We start from the raw sequence: 18,317 nt of genomic DNA, 5'->3' as shown, positions 1-18,317 counted from the left end.
AAAAGGTCGTCTGTTTGTTCAAAAAGTCACATAACTGGGGGTTATTTAGTTAGTACTGGTACCCATATTTGATTCAAATATAATTCTTTTGTGATATTTGTTTTACAATCAAACCGTTTATTCAGGCTGCAAAAATGGTATTGAATACCTAAAAAGTTTTGAGGTTCGCGTAAATAGGAATACGGAATGTATTTTCCGAATTTTTTCTGTTTTAGGTTGGACAATACTATATTTTAGTGCTATCTGCTTATTCATTAAACAGTAATAAAACTTTGTTTTGGGTTTCAAAGTAGTATTTATAGTTTTGTTCAATCGTTATAATGTATTTATTTAGCAAATACAAAATATTGTCTGTCTAATTTCAGCGCGATATCATATATTAACTGTACTCGAAGTGGATATAAACTTCTCCACAAGCACACAAAAACTAGACCCAGACCAGACCTAAATCTGTCATTAAAATATCAGCCAGATATCGACCCTAATAGTTTCAATGCTAAGTGGCATGGAAATTATTCGAAGCTGCAATATATACATCTTTTTTATAATATAGGAGTAGCATGGTACTGCCGCCCATGGACTTCTGTAATCAACCCCAGATAGGATTAGATATTCCTACCTGAGGTCGGCCACAGACGCGCCGTTACTCCTGAGGACTAAGCTGGAACGCGTCGGAACAGTCTGTCGCCGTTACCACACCCTTCAAACCGGAACACAGCAGCGCCTAACACTGCTGTTAACACCTTCAGAACGAACCATACCATACCATAACACCATCAAGAAGATTACGAAATAGATTCACCTTGAAACCCAAGAAACACGAGCCCCATGTCACTGACAAATAGACGCAATGCTTATTGTCACAAAAACCCATACGGAGGGGACAAAAAATTGCCCGCCTCGATTTGGCTGGAAACTGCGAAAGAAACGTATTACGTCATCTGACCGCACTTTCGTAGATAGAAATCTTGCCGTGAAAAATTCCCCGCTGAATGTCTGTGCTCGTGCCACGAAATATTTATGTTATTCGCACCGGCGTGGGGATAATTTGATTCGATTTTCCATATCGCACTCGGTTCCCCGTCTCCCGTGTGATAGGTCACGCTCCAAATATCCCGGCTCAGGTGCTAAATGCTAGATTTTATTGTAAATAGGCCCGCTTACTCACGAACATATTTGAGTGACACCTGACAGCTATGAGATTTACGACATACATTTCACAGTGCCCAAATGTTACACGGAAATCTTCATATCTCCATCAACGTTTAGATTTTTTAGATACTTCCTAATATGTTTTTGGCAGATGAAAAATCATCACGCATGTTTTATCCATGTTAAATATTTTTATCACCTAAATAAATATCTAACGCTGACTGATATCCAAGTCATAACTTGAATGGGTGTGTTTAGATAACATCTATAAGCACTAACAAGGTTTTTTGAAAATCCGTCTTCCACCGACGCTGACTATAGTATGAAACTATTTTCTGATGTCTAGAAAGATATTGGAAATCTACCTATTGACAGTACTGAATAGAGAAGTATAGTAAAATGTTTCATATGAAAGCACTACTTTACATTACTTTCGTAAATCTACGGTGATAATATGAGTACTAACTTTGTACTTGCCAGATTTCGTAAAACCTATAAAGCAAACTTTAAATAAGCTACTTAATGTGAACAAAAGATCATCTAGAGTATCCTCTAAAAGATTTCCTGTTGATAAATATTGTGTTATAAAGCGCTCCAGTATCATTTTTTGGTTCAAGATTACCCTTAGAGGTTTCAAGGTGAGAGCCCTTATTCCACGTCGAAATATATTTTTCTCGTGTCACGGTTTTCTTCGTCTCGATCAGGTCGCATTGTCGTACACAATTTGCTTCATTATGAGATTACTGACTGTTTTCCGAGCTTTATTGAATCAAATATTAAATCAAACATGTTTTCTTTCTTGTTGTTTTTCTTACATTTTGTTTTTTCTGCCGGTACTTACAAGGTCCCCGCGTCTATGTATGTGGACTCATTACCGTCATATAGCTCTTGCTCCTTTTTGGCTTATATTTCCACTCCAAATGATAAATATTTATTTCATTATCCGGTTTCTTATCAGTAACAACACCGGAAGAATCAAATGGAGAACTCTTAAGGCATGTAGGCTTCTTCATCAATTTAATTCACTAATTAACGCTATCATGGGACTTGAATACACCAAACCAATGCTATATGATTATCATCAGGGTGTTTACTAATGTTTTATAGAAAAGCAATCTACCAATAACCTTTATCAAAACAAAATGGTAGGTTTAAGCAATATTTGTTACTTACCAGAATATTGTTTTGTGCAATTATTCAGAAGAGAAACATTTCTCGTATTATTTTATGTCCAAATATTTTTTTCTCGGCCCGACTCCGTTTCGGGTTTTCGAGGCGATCCCATTGTCGCAAACAATTTGCCCCATTATGGGGTCACTGACTATTTTCAAGGGACTATTGGATGAGGAATCACAGGGTCGGTAATATATGTAACTATACTTAGAAATCTCGGTTGGTGGGGTCAAAATGATTCCAGGTATAGAAAGTTTATTTACTATATATAATCTTTCCACCTAACTCAAAAATAGCCTGCATTTTTTAGTAAGAATTTCGATTTGTATGGAATTGATGACAAATGAATTTGGTGGCAGTGACACTAAGAATCTAGTAGACTGCATGCCCTATTAGGCCAGTTTACAAAGGAGTTACAGTTTCTACATAGTGTGACAGTAGTACCAAAGAACTACAATCCGCTTAAATTAAAGATGGTCATGCTAGTTTAGCTCTCTTAGTTTGAATGTTACAAATACAGATGAAAATGCAAAAAGCTATAAATCGACCATGCTCATACAAAGTTTACATTGCTGTAAAATAGACATAATATAAACTTGTCAAATATATTCGCTCTTACAAAATGATTTCACGTAAACTCTTGATATTACATGATATAAAATGGATTTGACAGACAGCTATGCTATTGACAATAAATTCCACGAACATCCAATATGATACGATGCTTCGGTATCCGCAGGCGATTTCTTGTATCATTCGCGTTGCAAACAATTGTTCATTACGATATCACAGGCGAATGGCTTCCAGGATCTCATTGAATAAAATAGCGAACATTTCATTCCCAGGAATTTCCAATACAATGTTGATACAGTATGAAATGTCTGCTAGAAACACATATTCTACCATTTCAGAATTTCCATTTTTAAATTTTTGTATATTCTACATAAGTACGAATTTTATGTTAGGATTTCAAGCATTACGCTGTCACAAACGATTTAGTATTTCGAGATTACAGATAACTATTTTCGGATTTGGTATTTTTAGATAAATGAAAAAATGGAAAATAATTCGATGTGTTGTTGAGGAGTCACTACCTTCTTCCAAGTATAACGTTTCTATCTCAAGTTCACCAGAAAAATGATTTTCAGCCTCATGTTCAAGACAATTTGGAAATAAATTGTAACAAAATAAATGAGACCAGAAAATAAATATTGGTTCCTTTCACCAAAAACGATGCCGGAGGAAAAAAGTAAAAATAATTAGTATTAAATTACTCGTTGCTTGTAACAAATAATAAAGTAAGTAGGACTCGCTCGCAGATAAACCTAATTTGAAATACTATCTTCTTCCCCGAATTGGGTAAATCTAATACTTCAGTCCGGTCCTAGATAAAGTTATACTAAAGGGCTGTCTGATACAATTAGCGATAGTTTGTTGACTTAACCCATTTTCTCTAAAATATTGTAAGAGCAGCTATTAAATGGTATGACTATTTTACTTTTCTATCCACAGCCCGTTCTAACTCCATTGCTAGACATATCCCGCTCATAAAAAGAGAGGAGGGGTCCATAGTGATTGTGTTAGCTTTGCTGGTGACAGCAGGAAATCAATAACTTCTTCTGCGCTGGTGGTTATGTGCTTCTGACAGTTGCAATGATATAACTTACTTTTCCCTTTCATACCCGCAGGCCATAAGATCACTTCCACACTGCCCTTACCCTATCACATATTATGCCCTGCCGTACTGTATACCGTAACTTAGTAACTTTTTATTATATTAGAAGTTGCATACGAGCATGCAGTCCACGTGCGTAATAGTAATGCCGTCTAAGGACATGTGTAATCAACCACTTAAGATCGAAGTCCTACTTGACTTCAGCCCAGATGCGTTATTACATCTGAGCACCAAGTTGGGACGCATCGGATAAGTATGTCTCCCTTACCACACCCTTCAAAACAGAACACAGCAGCGCTTTACAGTTCTATTATAAGAAAAAAAGTGTGGCGGTGGTGCATTCGGAGTCGAATCCAAGTAACCCCACTAATACAAGATAACCTAACATAGTCGTCAGGTATAATAATTCAATTTACACAAACCTTACTAAACATGCTTGTACTTGTGTTACACAAAAGAAAATTACCGAGAAAACATTAGTCCACTGCCTATTTATAGGAAAATAGCGTAAGAAATAGCACAATGCCTCATTAATCCATTGTTTCTCGGTGTAAAACGGGGAGACAGTATGAATCCCTGTCATTTCTGCTGAAAGAATTGTACCTACTTGTAACTAACTGTGCTTACTATGTATTGTTCGGGGCTGTAATTCTTGTACGTTAGTTGTGTTGTATTTCGGCTCGTAGAAATAGGGTTGCGCTTAGTTTCCTTGGATTTGGCCCAGATTCAACCTTATCGTAAAGAAATGTGTTTAATATTGGATATTTTGTATTTATTTCCAGATTAGCTGAAAATATATTTTTGATATTTTTTCCAAATTTCAAAAGAGTATACAGTCTACCTGGAAGTGATCATTGCCTTCCATAAAGAACCTTAAGTAACTCCATACAAAGCAAGAGTTTTACATAAAGCCTATCGTCAATCCACGATGGCATTGCCACTCCTGAAAACAAATATAAGTATCTCATACTTAAATCAACCGACATCGAAAATGTTCCATCAAAGCGCTGAACTCCTTCATAGTGATATTTCCAATCTAATCGAACTAAGTATACTGGTTTTACCACCTTTCAAAAACCTGCGATAAATTTTAAAAAGATCAGAACTTGACCTCAAAATTATTCCTTCTTTGTAGCACTAAGTTTGACTATATTTTTGTATGCCTACATTGCTTAACGAGACATCAAAACAAAACGCTTAAATATAAAAGCGTCACACACTATTGTTTCCGGTAAAAATATAAACTGTGCATCCACTATGAAACCATTTCGATGATTCGACAATTTTGGCACAACATCGAAGAATATAAACGCTCAATCGAACAGCATATTTCAATTTAATCAATGTTGAGTGCGATCAATCATACTCAGCGATGATTGATACCTATGTATTTTGTTGTTACGAATAGGTACTAAAAGCATGTAGTTTTGGCTACTAACTATACATCTGGTTGTGGATGGGTCATTCGAAATAACTAATGATATTACTCGTCATGTTTTATATTATATATTATTATATTATATATTTATATAATAAATAAATATATAAGTCTGTGTCGCCCCCATCGGCAAACCGGCATCGGATACCTTTTGAAGATTTCCCCCTCTTCAAAAAGACAGTGCCTGGCCCGGGATGGAAGTCGAACTCTATTTGCGTGTCAATTAGGTACGCTATGTACTTTCGTTTTGTAACGTTACTTTTTGTATATTTTCTATCGCCTGGCATCCCTACCGAGTACCTACTGAGATGTTATACACATCTGTAGCTTAAAAAAGACTTTAGTTTTATCATTGTCATCACTTGCCATCAGGTAGACTGCATGTTGGTTTTCATAACATTAAGAAATTAAATAAAGGTTCATATAATATATAATGTACTACATATAAAATGCCTCTGAAGACCTTTATACATACATACATGTAGGTATTTTGTCATGTCACATTCCAACACCCGTACGAAAGGGTGAAAGGGGGTGAAATGGATCCATACAATTGGATCTACAGACATCGCGGCTCCATTGCCCCTTTCTCCCCGTCCCAATTCAACTCATAGTTTTTTGGCAACGGATCCCCCTTTTATATTACCACCAATTCGCTAGATGTTACATTGCATAGCCGTTTCTAAGTTTGAATGAAATTTATTTGAGAACTTCGAAACGAATGGGCTTACTTCGTGGTCGAGAGTGTGAAGAATATTCTGAGTAAGTGAGGAATAGTGGCTTATGTATGTATGTCACAAGTTGGAAAGTTTGGGATTGTGGGTAATATTTGAATGGGATACAGGGTAGAAAGTGATACTTGTAGTTACCCGTGTTTGATATCCGAGGTCTGAGGATCTCTCATTCCGAGGGCCCGAAGTTCGAATCCCAGGAATGTACGTAGCTCTAATTTTTTAAAAATATGTGATTGTGCGTATAATAAATAATCTACTAACCTATCACTTGCTATACTGATGAAACCTACCGTGTTAAAAGTTCTTTAAAAATAAAAGTTCTCGAAGGTGCGTTAACTGTGCCAATTTATACTTGACTGAGAGAAAACCCGTGTACAACAGTGTGGCAATAACTGATTTACGACTTATGGTAGCAACATACGTATGACGGTATTGGTCATGTAGGAGTGGCCATCAAGTGAACTGCACACACGTTAGTTACTTCCATTTTCAAGGAACAGAACTACGTAATAATTTACAAAACACCTAGTGTTAAACGCTGCTCTAGTTTGAAGACTATGTAGACAAACAACTTAGTCCTCAAAACACTTTACTGACCTCAAGTCCCCGAATCCTATTTAGAAGTGTAGTAGATGAAAATGGTACATGAAGGTGGTAGAACCCTTTTTGGTTCGATTCTGGCGGCACCACCGCCACACCTATTTCTACCTAATAACAGCAGTGTTTCGAAGGGTGTGGTAAGGGAGACAGACATTTCTGAGGCGTCCAACTTAGTCCTTAGGTAGCAGCGCATCTGTGGCCGACCTCAGGTAGGAATATCTAATCCTATCGTTGATAACAGATGTCCATGGGCGGCAGTAGCCACTTACCATCAGGTGGACTGCATGCTCGTCTGCTACTCCTATTAAAAAAGAAGTATCACAATATCTTTAAACAGCAGTGACCGTACCATTAAGCGGACTCTCATTTCCTACTTATTATTTATTTATTATTTATTCAGAACGAAGAAATAAATAATAGAAGTGTATTCTCTAGCACTTAGCAGTAAATGATCGAACACTTTGTTCCGTTGTAGAAAATGAAGAACAGGAAATACTGTCAGTACTATTATTACTTTTCTATCCAATACTTTTACAATAGTATTGTTTTGTATTGTTATTATTTGTGTACACGAATTACGAAGTAGTATTTACGTTTGTTTAAGAATCTTTACCCAAAGGTAACTTTGGGTAAAATTGGGTAAATTAGGGTAATTACAGGCAAACCTTGGTGTATCAAAATACTGTTTAATGTGCAGAATTTCTAAATGTGACATTTTAGCGCATAGATAATAAAAATTGGACTGGTATTAATTACTGTTTTATATCCTAATTATTGCTTCCCAATTTCGAAAAAGTAGATTAGACGCATTTAATTTCTTTAAATGTTATTTCTTAATTTGCATTCAGAAAATTATTATTTGAATTTCCTTTCTTAACAATCATTCGTCATTATTTCGAAGTACAGAAATAAACAAAGAAAGATATCATTTTCATCTTGGGACAGTCTTCGAAACTTTGCGCTTTTATTTCCTGATTTCGTCATTGTTTCAAATTACTTACAGTACTGTAAGTTAGGGCTCGTACATACGAGCGACAGTTTCGTCAGCGACAGTCGACGATCCAAGCAGTCTGATGACTGACGACAAAATATGTTCACAAAACGACGATCGAGTTTTTCTTCTTTCAAATAGGTCGATGTTTAGATGGACAATTTTCATTGCTTTATTTTGCTTAACCAATTTGTCTGGAATACGACAAGTACTAGTGCAGTACTGTACCATGTGGACCGAGGCTAACTTTTCGGTAATCTATAACAGAAAAAAATAAATTCCGGAACTTACCTTACTTTTAATTATTATTAATGGTTTAATGGCAACCCATAATTATGGTGCAGCGGGCATGAGTCTGGCCCCTTATTCTATATTTTGCGACACAAACATCTAAATAATGATTAATTGTTATTAATCGAGTGTCTATGGATCCCACAGGAATTAGTCTGGAGTACTCTCTGGAGGTAACGAGTGTAGAAATTGAAATGAAAACGAGCTTTTGAATCTTAGGCATATTAATTTCCTTATCATAGTTTCATATTGGATGTCGCTAAAACATTATTTGTTATTATACATTACGAAATAATATACAGTTAAGTTGCTTAATAATATGTTAAGCGGAATTTAATTTTATTGTCCTGGCTTATACGCTTGTTTGTAGCAACATTTTAAAAAACAACAAGCACGTACTTCAAAAATAAAGAAAAGACAAATGTAAACAAAAGACAAGACGACCCGCGTGGCGGAGCGGCCACCATATTCTCACTCGTATTCTATTTGCAACAAAACATCAAACCCGCTATAAAGAACACGAAAGGGATTTAAATATTCAGGACTTTATGTGAAATCCATTAAATCGTAATTTTATAGACATGTAACCTTAACTTGGCGAACATAAACAGAGATTCCCAGTCTCTAGTTTTACGATCGTACGCGAAATGAATGTTACGCAACGTTACCTATATATATGCATGCATATGTTGTATACGCATATGTGAACATTTTTGATAGAACAATGATAAAATTGTGAGACTTTCAACGTAAGAGCTTTCTTGTTTCATCATTCAAACCACAACACAGCAGCGTTTAACGCTGTTTTATATAATATAGGATTAGCAGACGAGCATGCAGTCCACATGATGGTAAGTGGCTACTGCCGCCCATGGACATCTGTAATCAACCCCAGATAAGATAAGATTCCTACATGAGGTTGACCACAGATATGTTTTTACCCCTGAGGAGTAAGTTGGAATGCCTCAGATAAATATGTTTAATTAAAGGAAACATATTGCTAAGATTAGGTGGGTAATACTAGTATGTAAATTGTGATTGACGGGGTTAGTAATATTAAATATTTTACACTTAACTTTAAAAAACGTTACCTATTTTCACAGTGAAACAAATTTGAATGAAGGGTCAGTGTATGATGAAACATGTTTCAAAATATTTCAGAAAACAATAGTACATTTTAATATGTTCTGTCAAAACAGACATAGCTGAAACATTTTCATTGTAAACCAGATTTGAAATGTTTTTCGAAAAATAACTGGACGACGATATTAATATTTTTGTACATCGATTAATCAATTATCTTTGATACGGTAGGCTTCGGTCCGAAGCTTTTGCAGAGACAAATTTATTTCGTAGTAAACAAATTTTAACTCAATTACAGACAGGAATTATATAAGATACATTGTCATCATGTTCATCCTAATGTTAAGTGGTCAGGTTTATTTAGGCTTCACGTTGAACAGGTTCTGTCTGAAGCCTACCATCAATTCGTTGCTATTCCTGAGGAGTCAAATGGTTGCCTCATATTATGTAAGTAAATGGGCGCCTTACAACCTTCCACCGAAACGCAGAACTTCTTCACGCTAGGAATAGGTTTGACTGTCCCTGTAGTTCCGGGACGAGAATAGGGCTACGGTATTTCCACGACGGCGGGTACCTTTTGAAGGTTTCCCCCCGTCAACAAAAAAAAGGAATAGGTTTGACGGTAGTACGTCCTGTCGAGTGTGATTGGGATGGGTGACTACTAGTCACTAAAGCATTATTAAATAACAGTTATTGAGCTGCTATTGCCTAAAAGCATCCGATATAGATTTACAAAAAACTACTATCACAAATCGCATTGAAGTAGCATGTATTCATCTCCCAGGCGTGCAAAAAGTTTACTAGTGGGACATAAAAAAGATTGCAGTAATAAATAAGACAGTTTAACACTTGAGGCACAGATAATACAAAACGCTAGTCATGAGACACAACCCAATGATGTAACTCATTCAAGATACAACGGTTGTAATGTAACAAAAGCGGTTGCACGTTCTACAAATTTAATATTTCTCCGACTATCCCTCGGTGCTTATTTTAAAAAACCATCAGACAATGTTGCTATGTAGCGAGATGCGCATTGTTTTATCTTTCCTTTCTCTTGAAAATGTTTAGTAATTGGCTGTCAGAACTGCTGCAGAATTCTACAGCTGTACTGTTTCATCTTTCATCATATTCCCAGTTTCATGTGTTCCAAAGTTTTTATTTGAAAGCCATTAGTGCCATCTATAAATGTCCCAGATGTTTTATTATTTCTCCTGGAATAAAACGTAATATTTTTCCAATATTTTTCTTATCAAAATCTAAATTTGACTTGTATATAGAAATCGCTAAATTGCGACCTTTGGTGGGGTAACATTGGATAGATTAATATTAAAAACGTGCCATAGAGAAAAGGACTGCCTGCATTTTAGAAAGATTGGTTTCTTAATTGAACCGTAAAATATACAAACAAGGCCATGGACAAACTTGACAATTACCATACTATTAAGATATGTAATAGTAAGGATAATGATTCATTGAACTTGTCTTGACAAATTACTTTTAAGAAAATAAATAACAAAGTGAGTTATCAATATGAAATGTACTATCGTAAAAAAATAAACAGTATTCCGTACGACTTAATTTACGTGTATCTTTCTTATACTTGACAATCCTGCTATACACACTACGCGGCACCGAAGAGGTCTACCTGTTCGTGTATGCCTGTGCAGGTATACCAGACTGTGTGTAGACAGGCGACCGGCGCAAGATCAAACACTTGTAACACCGTACTGTGCGTCATCGTCTTCGATCGATGCCAACTCTACAGAACTGAACAAAGTACGGTACACCGAAACATCCCAATACACGCTACCGACGCGCAATGGACGCACACACAGGTTAGTGTGGTAAGAATCTCATATAACCCTGCGTCGCTCCCACGGCACCGGTGGTTTTGAAGGTTTCCTCCTCGTAAAAAGACTGTAGTGTGTGTGGCTTACATTAGATGACTATTTGGAACTTTCCTTTCGTTTAAAATAGTAAAGGATCCTATAATGTACTTATTGCGACATGGTCATCATACAAATTGGGGGAAGTAGTAATGACGAATAATAAAACGATGGGATAAAACGAAGTTTATAATGGAGTCGTAAAATAATAATTTCCACTCGGAAATTTGTCCATTGTACCCACGAATTACTTTAACGACAAACTTTTCGAAGATAAATCATTTTTATTAAGAACCGGAAGTGCGTCAGAGAATTTATGGTTGAGATTTAACGGCAACTTTATGATGAATGTCTGTTTGAAGCAGCCTCCCTTGATAAGATGTCTATTAGGGAGAGTAAGGAAGTTATTGGAATTAACTTATGGTTTTCCGATGAATTATGGAGAAACATGATTGCAACCCGAATATCGTGAAGATGGCACAACCGTGGCCCGTGGGTAAACATTATTTGTTTTATTGCACAATATTATTTTTATAATATAGAAGTATCACCCACCACAATTTCTTCAACGACAAGGGTTAACTGGACAAGAGAGAATGCCACTAGGCATTAAGTTCGCCCTTTATAACCACTAGGTTTACAATAAAATTTAAATAAATAAATAAATAAAAAGAGGTAGAAAACGAACATGGAATGTAATGATGGTATCGTAGTGGCTATTGCTGCCCATGAACTTTAACAGATCGACCCCCGATAATATGAAATTCTTACCTGGTTGGCCATTGATGCGTTATCCTTAGGAATGAGTTGAAACGCCTTGAAAAGGTATGTCTTCCTTGCTATATTCTTGAAATCAGAACACAGCAGTGTTTAACACAGCTGTTATTAGACGGAAATAAATTGCCGGTGTTTCCTCCTAACTCGAACCCCAAGGATTTTACCACCTTTAAACTATACTACTTCACTTGAGGTAAGTTTTTAGTATCCATTAAACAGAGAAACAGAAGATCTGTGTTGTGATATAAGAAACCTAGACACAATTCTCGAGATTACACACCAAACTCTAGAATTCTAGCCTTAACCTGAGATTGGGGAGAAAATACCAACAGACAATTTTACTGTAGCACTTTCCATCATGAAAGATGACGCCAGAGATACACGTTCCAACCTTGGCCTAGTAATTACGTGTTTTGTCTTGAGTATTAATAGCAAAAGTGAATACTAATACCGAGGTTCCGTATTGGGTTATGGGAAATTTCTATGTTGTTTCTGTTATGTATTAAATTGTACAAAGGTTTATGGTAGTGATAGGCTAATGATGTATATTACGGACTTTTAGGATCTTGATTTTAAAATATGTTTCAATATACGAAATTAATTATGGGAAATACTTGCTTACACGCGTATAAAGAAAAATGTTCTCATGGATTCCAAATAATCCTGTTAATAAGAGATCTTCATAATTTACTCAAACAAATTTCGGCCCATGGATAGATACAAATTAAAAAAAAATAGTATATACTAGAAAAAAAGATTAGATAGACAATATTTTTATGCAGGTGGGCTGCATAGAAATATTGTCTATGTAACTCCTTATATGTAGACGAAACCAACGACACCTTATATGTTTAAATCAGTTAAGCTGTTTGGGCTACAGGAACCAAAGAATAACGCACATACAAACTTACATACATACGCACGAAAAACATAACCTTCCACAGTCGGGTAAAAAAGAGAAAGTGTATTACTGTCTACCTGAAGATGTCCCGAAATATTTTGTGTAAGTAGAACATCGAGATATCTGCATATGACCTTGGCCCACAGATTATTTCTGTCTCCGCAGAAATTCATAATTCGCAAACGTTTGATCACCAAAGTGTAAGTGTAATACTGTCTACCTGAAGATGTCCCGAAGTATTTTGTGCAAGTAGAAAATCGAGATATCTGCATATGACCTTGGCCCACAGATTATTTGTGTCTCCGCAGAAATTCATAATTCGCAAACGTTTGATCACCCGTCTCCACGTTATCTAAATAACGTTGAACGTAAAATATTTGGAACCGTGCCCAATGACAAGGTATATTATGTTGTTCGTTGCCTTGGTAACTGAGAAATAGTTTTTTTTTAATTGTTTTTAAAAAAATGTCTGTTTTTGTATTTGTGTAAATTTTAGTTTCGATAAAGTTTTAGCGACTTTGAGTTAGAATTTCAGTTTGAATAGCACTCTTCTATTACCTAAACAAAGGAGACAATTTTCTTGGAGCTAAAAAACTTCGTCTTAATAATAGGATGCTCATTACTTACAAAATATAACTATATTTTCTATTCTTTACTTTAATTATAAAAGTTTATTCTTTGACTCTTATTATTTGAAGATTTTCATTTATTCTTGTTATGTGAACATAGAGATAAATTAAACATTAAACGTAATTATGAACGTTTTTGTGTACAGAATAATGAAGAATAATAGGATTTAAAGAAGAATAAAAAAATCGAGGAACTAATCTCACGCTCCCAAAACATTAAATGTATGGAGGTAGAACTCTCAGTGGTTTGACTCTGGCAGCACCACGGTCACAGTCATTCTGCTTAATAATAGCAGTATCGCTGATGTATTGTGGTTTCAAGGTGTGGTAAGGAAGAGAATTTTTTGCAAGACATGTCAACACCTCAGATCTAATTTAATCTGGGGTTGATTACAGATGTCCATGACCCGCCGTAGCCATGTACCATCCGATGCATTGCATGCTCGTCTGCTATATTATAAAATAATCTTTGCTTGGCCTACTCACGTATTTTTCAGGTTAAGCTGAGAAGTTTGTCCGTCGAAGAATTCGTCTCTTCATTAGCTGGTATTCATCAAGGTTCGGAGACTGTCTACTTGCGCTGCAAACAAAAATACATGAGTTACATATAAAAAAGTTGATAGCAGACACGTAAAGCGATGTACTTTACATAATTTAAAGAGATGTTGAACGTGATAAAAATTGTAAGCTTTACAGGAGTGAGAATTCTTTGTGACGAGCGGCGAAATGTGATTTGAAGGATAAAGTATATTGTAGAACAGATTTAGTTACATAAGGCGTTATAATTAAGTCCTATTTGATCATTTGGCAGCTGCCAGGTGGTTAAAACTGTGACATCTTACCAATCGGGTGCACAATTGGATATATTGTACTACCTGCGATTTGTTTAATAAATGTCTGATTGCCACCCGTCGGTTTGCTCGAGCCAGTTTTTTTTAATCTAACGATAAGGCAGACGGGCTACTGGTGGAAAGCAATCAAGGAGACTTTGATTGCTTTCCACCAGTAGCCCGTATGGACATTTGCAACACCAGACGAGTCGCCAATGTATCGCCGGCGTTAACGGCGTGCATGGTACTCCGGTAGCAGAGACAGACGTGTTCACGACACATCTGTCTCTCGCCGACGCATACGAACCACATCTTTGTTGTTTCATTGAAGTCCCAACCCTTGTGGAACAATCTCAAGACGTAACAAAAACCATTTAGATTCCCACTTCTAGGCTCTTTCTATGGCCGAAGAACATCATTCCACTGTGTTGTTCCAAGGTACGGGACATTAGACAAAACGTATCAAGTCAGATGTTTTCAAGCTCATAAGGCCTCTGACAAGATTTAACGACCACTATCTAATGACAGCACCATAATTTGCAATCTAAATCATGGGTCAGTTCGGTAGAGCGCTCATACTGTCAATTTTGGGTTAACCATGCAAAAGGATAAAAAATACTTGCAATTCCTCATAGACATTGAATAGTGCTAAAGAAACTTGCGCACAAATTGCTCCAAGTTATTTCCGTTTTTAAAAGAACTTGTAAACAGGGTGAAGCGTTCTTCTGGCTTCTTAGAAGGGTTGAAAGGGTTTTGCTAAGGAATAAGCACGTTTCCCGTATCGTTTACGAAACGATGATACTATAATTGTTCCAGTTCAGGCTCCGTGGGACTCAAGGGCTCTTACCTTTGTTGGGTTTGCACGTAGCGCCTCAAGTTGTGACGTTAGTCTCTTAACAAAGGTTGTGGTTGAATCAGGTTACGGGAGTTTAGTGGGTATTTAAAAGTGATTTAATGTGTGTGTTTTAGATTAATTACATATTATAAAATTTGACGTAGGCTAATACTTAGTTGACATCTAGATGATGGTACCATATAATACGAGTACATTAGTTAATGTGATAAACGAGTATGCATTCCGCCTGATGTTAAATGTCACTACCGGCTATGATATACCACCATAGATATGATTTAGAACGGCTACCTTAACTCTAATCCTGAATAACATTTGACAGTGACAGCCAAGTCAATAGCAATACTCGGCCTTTCAATTGGGGATCCCAGGTTAAAATTCTATGTTCTTCGTATTTTTCGAGATAATAGTGTATTCGAAAATTATCTTTATGGTGCCAGAAAACATCGTGATACCTACACGCCTGAGCAGTGAGCATTCCTTTCTGAGAAGGCTACCAACCCCTTTAACTTTCATACCCGTGCCCAGTAGTGAGACAGTAATGGTGTAAGAAGAAAGACGGCTTCAAATGCATTGCCTTCCCTTAAATACTAGTAACGTCGTATACAAGTTACTTTATCACTACTTTTAACACACCTTAAAACTATCTTAAGACAGAAATAGACGGCGACAGTCGAAACATACAAGAATTATATTGAAAATATCACCAATGGTGCTGCCATGGGTGACATTTTCAATAATTCACACGGTAAGGGTGTTTGTCCACTGCACCGTCACCGAGCCGATACCGAGAACGAGATTATTTCGGGCCGATTTTAATTATGTCGTGACGGTGATAGTTTGTCCACTGCCACCGATGTCGACTGTTTATTTTGTTCCAGCTGCCACTCGTGTGACGGCAGTGTATGGACAAGTTCCAATGTGTTTTACATTGCCGGCACATCGGCCCTGCAAAAACTCGGTGCGGTCACGCCGATCTACTCGGAATGTCGGCGGCCGGGATGACGGTGCTCGGGTAATGGACGTGCGGTGGACAAGCTGCTATAGTAAATGTATGTAAGCTACTTCGGCGCCGTCATTAATGATCGGTATTGGCTCGGTATCGGTGGTCGGTGGACAAACAGCGTTAGTCATACAAAGACAAGACAAAGACGTCAGCATTATTCATTCGAAGGTGACATTCCACAATAGTAAAGGAAATTAACCTGAAACATATAATAAAGCTTGTTCAAACCGAACTACGGCGGGAATATTTATTGTTGGAAAAGTAATAAAGTTGGAACGAAATATGAGTCATTTTTAATATCTTTCATTATTGGAAACAAGCGCTGAAATGGTATGACAAATGGGCTGGAAATACTAGCCAACCGCGCTAGTGGTGCGTGAATTTTAAAATGTAGTGAATGTATTGTATTATTTTTTTAATCTACTCAATAAAGCTTACACAGCTTTATGGAGAATAAACAGCGTAAGCCGGTGAATTTAGATTTACTAAATTTTGCAAATGAATTCCTTAGTAACGTAGAGCACTAAGTATCTTAAGCGATCCTTGCACAATTCCCCTAACGAGGCGTTTAAAGGTGTCATTTAAACCATGATAAGATTTAACTTTTATACAACATTAATTATTAATTAACATTTAAAATAACGGTGAAGGAAAATATCATAAATCAATCTATATGTCTGAGGGCTCTTTCGTAAAAGTTCTTGAAGGTATACGAAGCTACTAACTTGCGCTTGGCGATGCACTATATATATTACACATATATACTACACTATAATATTGACTGTTGTATCATGAAAGCTTAGGAGTGATGGTAGTATTGTTGTGAAAATAACAATAGTTCTACCACCTTTACGTGAATTTTACCTTCTTCACGATTAGTACATACGAGTATATGCTGTGTACCGAGTGTTGAAAAAAATTGAAATAGGATTAATCATGGTATAAAAAAATTGTTATACAAAGAGCGAATTGAAAGTGTTCCCATTATTGTCACGGCGTACCTTGACATGATTGTTAACGTAAAATTGTCTAGTAAATAATTGAGGCCTTTTCGTTCTTACTGAAAAATAGAGCCTTCCTGGATTTCAAATAATTGGATCTCCCTTTATGTTTTGTATAATGATTGACAAATATTTATTTTTTCTTTTCAAATACACGAAATAATGAAGCGTTATTTATTATTTATAATTGCTATGTACATTAGTGGAATAAAGAACAGTATAATTATAATTTACTAGTGATTGAAGTCTCTGTTCACAAAGATTTATACTTACTCGATTTATAAGTATGAGTATGTTGCAACAAAATTGTAATAACTTATACTTATATATTTGGAATAGTTATGTTATATCAATGATTATAGAGCCTGAAGAATGAATCGAAAGCAAAGGTTTACTTAAGGTTTACTAAAAAATATTTTGCCATGTTCAGACTTTCATTCTCGTATATAAGTTAAGTTTCATATAGTTATTTTATAATTAAAACTGTCGCCATCCCTCAGATAACACTAATATTTCAAGGTGGTAGAATCTTTTGTGGTTCAACTTCTTTTACACTACCGCCACACCTATTTCTGTCTCATAACAGCAGTGTTAAACGCTGCGGTGTTCCGCTTTGAAGGGTTTGGTGTGGGAGACGTAATTATCTGAGGCGTTCCAGCTGAGTCGCGAGGTACTTCACGCACCTATCTGGGGTTAATTACAGATGTGCATGGGTGACAGTAGCCACTTAAAATCTGTCGAACAACATATCCGTTACCTACTAGTAATCCCAAAAAGTAGAGACTTATATAAACGAAAATACAAGCTAAATTTTACAGCTAAAATGTATATAAATCCAAGTCACAGCGAATTGCAAATAGTTATCTAAGCTAATAAATAGGGGTTGCGCTACAAAGCACCCTCGTTTCAAAGACTGCTTTTTAGAACACCCTTTATGCTACCCAGACGCTCTGCTGGGTTAATAGGTTATCCCATTTTATTTGTGACGTGATGCTTCTTTTAATGCTTTTGATATAAAACGGGATGAAATAGGACGGTGGGGGATGGGATTTATATTTATAAGTAGTAATTATCGTAGGTATCGAAGGTGGTAGAACCCTTTGAGGTTCGACTCCGGTGGCACCACCCCCACAACCCATTTCTACCTTATAACAACAGCGTTAAGCGCTGCTGTGTTCTGGTTTGAAGGGTGTGGTAAGGGAGATATACTCTTCCGAGGCGTTCCAGCTTAGTCCTCAGGGGTAGCGGCGCACCTGTGGCCGACCTCAGGCACGCATATCTGATCCTATCTGGG

The 18,317-nt window shown here is 36.5% G+C and overlaps 1 protein-coding gene across 3 annotated transcripts in view; it reads right to left on the bottom strand.

Moving 5' to 3' along the window:
- Window positions 1–18,317, bottom strand: part of LOC140752099 (zwei Ig domain protein zig-8-like) — a 265,041-nt gene that overhangs the window by 197,330 nt on the left and 49,394 nt on the right. For 2 of the 3 annotated variants that reach the window (XM_073086267.1, XM_073086269.1), the window contains exon 2: window positions 13,820–13,913. The exons of the other annotated variant lie outside the window; for it this stretch is intronic. The gene's annotated coding sequence lies outside the window, so the exon portion shown is untranslated. The remainder of the gene's footprint in view (window positions 1–13,819; window positions 13,914–18,317) is intronic. 3 annotated transcript variants of the gene reach the window in all.

The sequence above is a fragment of the Epargyreus clarus genome, unplaced genomic scaffold (assembly GCF_041222505.1).
Source record: "Epargyreus clarus isolate Ecla_fem2 unplaced genomic scaffold, WU_Ecla_fem_2.2 ptg000024l, whole genome shotgun sequence".
In the NCBI taxonomy this organism is placed as follows: domain Eukaryota; kingdom Metazoa; phylum Arthropoda; class Insecta; order Lepidoptera; family Hesperiidae; genus Epargyreus; species Epargyreus clarus.
This window is presented reverse-complemented; position numbering and strand designations above follow the sequence as displayed.